The following is a 7,274-nucleotide window of genomic DNA, read 5'->3' on the forward strand; positions in this document are numbered from 1 at the left end:
ATCTATCTATCTATCTATCTATCTATCTATCTATCTATCTATCTATCTATCTATCTATCATCTATCTATCTGTCTGTCCGTCTGTCTGTGTCTATCTAATGAGAGAGAATTGACAATTTTGCAAATGACCAGATGAAGATGTGATCAACTATGAAACACTATTATTATAATTGTAGCCTAATTCTAAATATGACTCAGATTGCAAGTTCAATTACTTTTTTCATTGATTTGAAATATAGCAGGTATGCATGGACCACGAAACCCAATGAAAACTGCTTTAGCAATTTCAGTCAGAAAAACATAAGAATAAAAAGAGATAAATACAATGCTTCCATAGTCACTATCAGGAGCTGAATAAAGGGAACAACAGGCAGGTGAAACTCAGTAAAATATTTCTGATGTCCTTTCAATTTCCCAACAAATTCTTTTATACAGCCAACTAATAGGTATATAAAACAGGTGGGCATGAGTGTACGAGTGGGGAGAGGGATAAACTCTGGCCACAATACCTCTAATATCTCCTAGAAGTCTACTCAGATCCCACTATAATTACAATCACAAAGTGACTAAAAGATGAAGAGAATGCAACAGCCCAGTGTTCTTACTATTTACTAACTATATTAAACCAAACAAGTAAATTCTTTATTTAGTCTATAGAGTAAAACCTGGCCTCTGATGTTAAAGGGTCTTCAAGACAGTGTGGATATCCCAAATTATATAAGAATCCTCAAAAGATATGACCATGGAGATAATAATATTTGATGACTCTGTGACTGATGTTCAAAGGATACTTGTTTGAGGATATAAATTACTAAATTCTTCAAAGAGAGGGGGAATAAAAAGAAATGAAAGCCTTCCCCAATCCCTCTTATTTCTAATGCTTTCCTTGTGTTATTTTTTTCTTATTTATCCAATATAGAACTTATTTATACATAGTTGCTTGTAGGTGTTCTCTCTCATTCTATCGTGAGTTCTTAAAGTGTTGAGACCATCTTTTGTTTTATTTGTATTCCCAAGATTTATCCTTATTTTTTACCTCTAGTGCCTCATACATATTAAGTGCTTAATACATGTTTATTGACATAGAAATTGGCTAAAAGACACTACATTCCTCAGAAATTTCACATTATATAGATAAATCTATTGTCTGGCAGAAAATTAAATTATGAATAATGTTTAAATATTGAGTTATAAATAATTATGTATTCTATTACAATTATTAATATTAAATATATTAATATGAACATATTTAAAGTGTTCATTTGTTTACCATTTAGTAAATCAGTCAAACATTTATTAGTAGCTCAAGATTGTAGAAAGACTGTAAGAGTAGGAAGGAGAAAGTTTGTCGACACTTTAAATAACAAAGGGTTTTATATCTTATCCTTGAGGTAATAAAGAGCAACTGAAGTTTTTTGAGGTGTGGGGTGAATAGGGATGTGATCAGACCTATACCTTAAGAAAATCATTTTGGCAAATGAGTGGAGGATGGATTAGAATAAGGAAAGACTTAAGAGACAAAGAAAAATCAAAAGGCAATTATAATAGTCCACGTAAGAACTAATGACTACCTACACAAAGGTAGTAGTAGCTATGTCATTGAAGAGAAATGAACATATTAAGTAAGAGAAGCTGTGAAGGGAAAAATATATATAAGATTGACAAATGACAGATGGATATGTGGGGTGAGTGCAAACACTGAGTTGAGGATTATAATGCGGTTGTTAGCCTAGATGACTGTGAGTATTGAAGCACCCTCTAGGGTAAGATAAAAGCTGGAAAATGTTAAACCTGTTTTTGGGGGGTGTAGAATAGAGATCATCTCTGAGCACATTAATTTGGAAATGCCAGGCATTGACTTGCACTGGAATTTGTGCCAAAAGAGCTTCCACACCAAATGTTATTTATTTATTTTGCTTTTTTTGGAGGGGGGAAGGCAGGGCAATTGGGGTTAAGTAACTTGGCTAGGGTCAAATGGCTAGTAAGTGTTAATTTTCTGAGATTTGAACCCGGGTCCTCCTGACTCTAGGACTGGTGCTTTATTCACTGTGCTACCTAGACACCCTAAATGTTATTCTTCTTTAATGTAACTTAATTGTTGCATATCTATATTTTTCACAGTGGAATACCTATGGGAAATTATCACACACACCCCTTAAAATAAGCTCATCAAAATTTAAATTGTATATATTTCATGCAATTATATCTATATATTATCATTAGTTAAAGCATAGCTAATCCTTTTAAAACATTTTTTTCAGGACTACAAATTCCCAAAATGATGTTAAAGCCAGATGGTATGATTATTTAGGTTAATGAAATTTAAGTGATTCTCTGAAAGAGTAAATATTTTAGCTACAAATATTTGGAAAGATGTAATTATATATTGATATTGTAACAAAATGAAACATTGTCATTAATTTCTGTCTGCCACTATAAGGAATAATTTTTTTTTGTTAAAATTCAAAAGGATTATTATAGTCCTTTGTACATAATTACAAAATGCTTTACAGAATAGTTGAATCTGTGTACAATTTCATCATCAGTACTTGAGTGTCCCAATTTTCCTACATCCCCTCCAACATTTATCATTCTCTTTTTCTATCCAATTAGCCAATCCAATAGGTGTGCAGTAGAACCTAAATATTGTTTTTGACTTTTCACAGTTATGATTACTGTGTATTTCTCCCATCCTATTTCTCCCACCCTTTATCCAACTCTCTCCTTTCACCCTGTACATTTTCAAAAGTGATTTGCTTCTGTCTTTTATCTACCTCCAATATGCATTCCCTTGTATTAATACCTCTGCTTTTATCCCCTTTCCTTCCTACTTTCCAGTAGGGTAAGATAGATTTTTATAACCAACTGAGAGTATATTATTCCCTCTTTGGTTCAAATAAGTTCACTCATTCTCCCTTATGTTCACCATTTCCCCCTCTACAGCAAACTCTTTTTATGCTTCTTTTATGTGAATTAATTTACCACATTCAACCTTTTCCTTTTCCCTTCTCTCACTGCATACCTCTTTTTCACCCTTTGATTTTATTTTTAGACACCATCCTCTCATCTTCAACTCAAACTAGTGTCCTCTTTCTATGTATATTCCTAACTGATAATGAAAAACGTTTTAAAAATTATAAGTATCATTCTCCTATTTAGGAATATAAACATTTAACATTATTAAAAGTTTATGATTTTGCTTTCATGTTGACCTTTTTATTCTTCTCTTTAATGTTGCATTCGACAGTCAAATTTTCTATTCAGCTCTTGTCTTTTCTTCAGGAAGGATAGAGAGCCCTTTGTGTGATTGAATATTTTTTTCCCTGAAGGATTTTACTTAGTATTGCTGGGTAGGTGATTCTTGGTTGTAATACTAGCTCTTTTGCATTTGAGAATGTCATATTCACAACCCTCCAATCCTTTAATACATAGACTGTTAAATTTTACTAAGATTCCATGATATTTATGACTTGTTTCTTTCTCACTGATTGCAATATTTTCTCCTTGACCTTCGAGCTCTGGAATTTAGCTATAAATTCCTGGGAGTTTTCATTACAGGATGTCTTTCAGTAGATGATTGATGGATTCTTTCAATTTCTATTTGACCCTCTGGTTCTAGAATATCACAGCAGTTTTCCATGATAATTTCTTGAAAGGTGATGTCTAGGCTTTTTTAACCATGATTTCTACTTAGTCCAATACTTTTAAAAAATTTCTCTCCTGTATCTATTTTCCAGCTTAGTGTTTTCTCTAATGTGATAATTCACATTTTCTTCTATTTTTTTTTCATTCTTTTGCTTAGTTTTATTTTTTCTTGGTATCTTGTGAAGCCATTGCTTTTCACTTGCCCAGTTCTAATTTTTAAGGGATTATTTTCTTCAGTGAACTTTTGTATCTCTTTTTCATTTGACTGATTAAAGAGTTCTTTTCTTTAGTGTACTCTTGAGTTTTTCCATTTCACCATTTCTGCTTTTCAAGACATTCTTCTCATTGGATTTCTGTACCTCTTTTACTATTTGACCTATTCTGTTTTTAAGGTGTTACTTTGTTCAGTATTTTTTTGTGTCTGTGCCTCCTTTAATATTGTGTTGACTGTTTTTTTTGCGTGTGTGTGTGTGTGTGTGTGTGTGTGATTTTTTGCATCACTCTCATTTCTTTTCCCCATTTTAATACCATCTATCTTATTTGATTTTTGGAATCTTTTTTGACCTCTTTCATAGCCTGAAATCAATTCATATTTTTCTTTGAGGCTTTTGATGGAGCAGTTGTGACTTTGTTGTCTTCTTCTGAATGCATGTGTTTTGATCTTCCTTGTCACTATAGTAACTTTATAGAATCAGATTAATTTTTTGGTCATTTGATCATTTTTCCAACTATTTCCTGACTTTTACCTCTATGCTAACGTGGTACTCAGCTTCCATGGTGGACAGTTTCCTAAACTTCAGGGATATTGTGCAACAACTTGCAGAGAAAATATTAGGAATCTGCATATTTTTGGTTTTTCCAAGGTGGTCTAAACTAAAGAGATGTGTGTTTATTGTTCTCCTTGACTATTCTCTGCTTTGTGAGTGACCGTACTTTCTTCTTCCTGCAAACTGTGACCAGGTTCCCTGTTCCCCTCTTGTTTTGAGTTCTTGTGTGCTAGTGCTAATCCTTGCCCTGGGACTGCCACATAGGATACCAAAACTAGTCTAAGTATGGCTAATGCAATAAAGTTCTCCATACAGTACCAGAAAATGAACCCCTATAATCTCCTTCTTATCCACCATCCTTACCTTTGGTGAGCTGAGTGCTCTGGAAGAAATTCTGCTGCTGTTCATTCATTTGATTATGAAATCAGCTCCTGGTTTGCTGGAACCTGATCTGTGCTGGCACTGCCTGTACTGGACTATGTTATTCTCTCACCACAATGTGATAGATCTTTCTATCAGACTTCTAAGTCTTCCTGGGCTTGAGAATTGTTTCGCCAAATCATTTTATGAGTTCTGTCACTTCAGAATTTGTTTTGAGGAATTATTTAAAGTTATTTGGATAGAAATTTGGAGAACTCAGGTGAGTCCCTGCCTTTTCATTACCATATCTTCTATCCACTTCCCCACTTAATTGTTAAGCCAGTACCAGATAGTTTAAATGATTATAACTTTATAATACATTTTGAGACCTGGTATAGTGAGGCCACCTTCTTTTATTTTTTTTTTCATTAATTTCCTTAATATCCTTTATCTCTTGTTCATCCAGATTAATTCTATCAATATTTTTCTAACAGTATTTGTCATTTGCTATCATACTGAATAAGTAAATTAATTTATATAGAATTTATATTTTCACTATATTGCTCAGCCTATCCATCAGCAACTAATATGTTTTGCAATTATTTTGATTTGACTTTATTTGTGGGAAAAGTGTTTTATAAATATGTTGATATAGTTCTTGAATATGTCTTATAAGGTAGACTCCCAAGTGTTTTGTAATGTCTATGGTTACTTTAAATGAAATTACTCTATCTCTTGCTTTTAGGCTTGGCTTATTATATATAAAATGCTGATGATTTATAAGGGTATATTTTACATCTTACAATTTTGCTAAAATTGTTAATAATTTCAATTTTTGTAGTTGATTCCTTAGAATTTTCTAATTATACCACTATATAATCTGTAGAGTGGTAGTTTTGTTTCTTCATTGCCTATTCTAATTACTTCAATTAATGTTTTTCTCCTATAACTATAGCTACAATTTCTAGTACAATACTGCATAATAGTATTGATGATGAACATCCATGCTTTTCCATTGGTCTTAATGATGTTAATAATTTTAGATATCATTTTAAGAAAAAGTCCAGTTATTCCTCTGCCCCCTGGTGAGTATTTTTTTTTTAAAATAAAAATGAGTGCTGTGATTTATGAAAAGGTTTTTTCCCCCACATCTATTATGCTAATAGTTTTCCTAATTTTGAACCAGCCCTGAATTGCTGGTATAAATTTCACCTTGTTATAAGTGTATCATTCTTGTGTTACATTGAAAGTATTTTATTAATATTTTTTGCATTGATGTTCATTAAGAAAATTGTTCTACAATTTTCTTTCTCTGTCTTTGCTCTTCCTAGTTTAGTTATCAGCACCATATTTGCGTAATAAAAGCAATTTGATAGAACTCCTTCACTCGTTTTCCCAAATAGTTTATGTGGTATTGGAACTAATTGTTCTTTAAATATTTGTGAATCCATCTGGCCCTGTGGATTTTTCTTAGGAATTCAATTTATTACTAGTACATTTTTTTCGAATATGGCATTATTTAAGTATTCTATTAAGTATTCTATTTTCTCTTCTGTTAATCTGGGCTATTTAAATTTTTGTGAATATTCATCCATTTTACTTAGGTTGTCAGATTTATTGTCATATAAGTGGGCAAAATGGATCCTAATCATTATCTTAATTTCCCCTTCAATGGTGGTAAATTAAACTCTTGAATTTTTGAAGCCAGTAATTTGGTTTTCTTCTTTCCTTTTAAAAATCAAATTAACCAAACATTTACATATTTATTGGCTTTTTTATATTATCTCATTCTTTTTTTAAAGCAATTGGGGTTAAGTAACTTACTCAAGGTTACATTACCAGTTATTTTTGGGTGTGGTGCTACATATCTGAGCCCAGATTCGATCCCCAGATCATCCTGATACTGGGGCCGGTGCTCTTACTCGCTGAGCCATCTGCCCACCCCTAAGCAATTGGGGTTAAGTAACTCACTCAATGTTACATGGCCAGGTGTTTCTGGATGGGTGCTAAGTGTCTGAGCCTGGATTCAATCCCCAGGTCATCCTGACACTCAGCCGGTGCTCTTAATCACTGTGCTACCTGGCAGCCGCTGTTAACTCATTCTTAATACTTGCTAGCTAGAATTATACTTTAGAAGTTGCTCCCAATTAACCAGACATAATACTGATTCAAAAATGAATGTACAAACAACAACAATACCCACTAGCATAACAACTAAAGAATGTTTTCAAAGATGTGAAACTACCAAATACAAATAATAATTTTAGGGATATCACTATCCCAAATCCTCTCTCCCAGATTACTGCCATGTCATTACTTCCTTGCATAGTTGAATAAAACTATAAGCTATTTCATACAAGGTTACCCAAGTAGACAGTTCATAGTGGAGAATTCAAATGAAAGGTGATCCACTGATGAAAGTAATGGCAAATCACTCCAGCATTTTTCCCCAGAAAACCGCATGGATTGTATTAAAATAATAAAAAGATGTCATATCAGAAG

Source organism: Petaurus breviceps, unplaced genomic scaffold (genome assembly GCF_028583685.1).
Source record: "Petaurus breviceps papuanus isolate PSGF00001 unplaced genomic scaffold, PetGlider_PUasm1.0 41, whole genome shotgun sequence".
Lineage (NCBI taxonomy): Eukaryota > Metazoa > Chordata > Mammalia > Diprotodontia > Petauridae > Petaurus > Petaurus breviceps.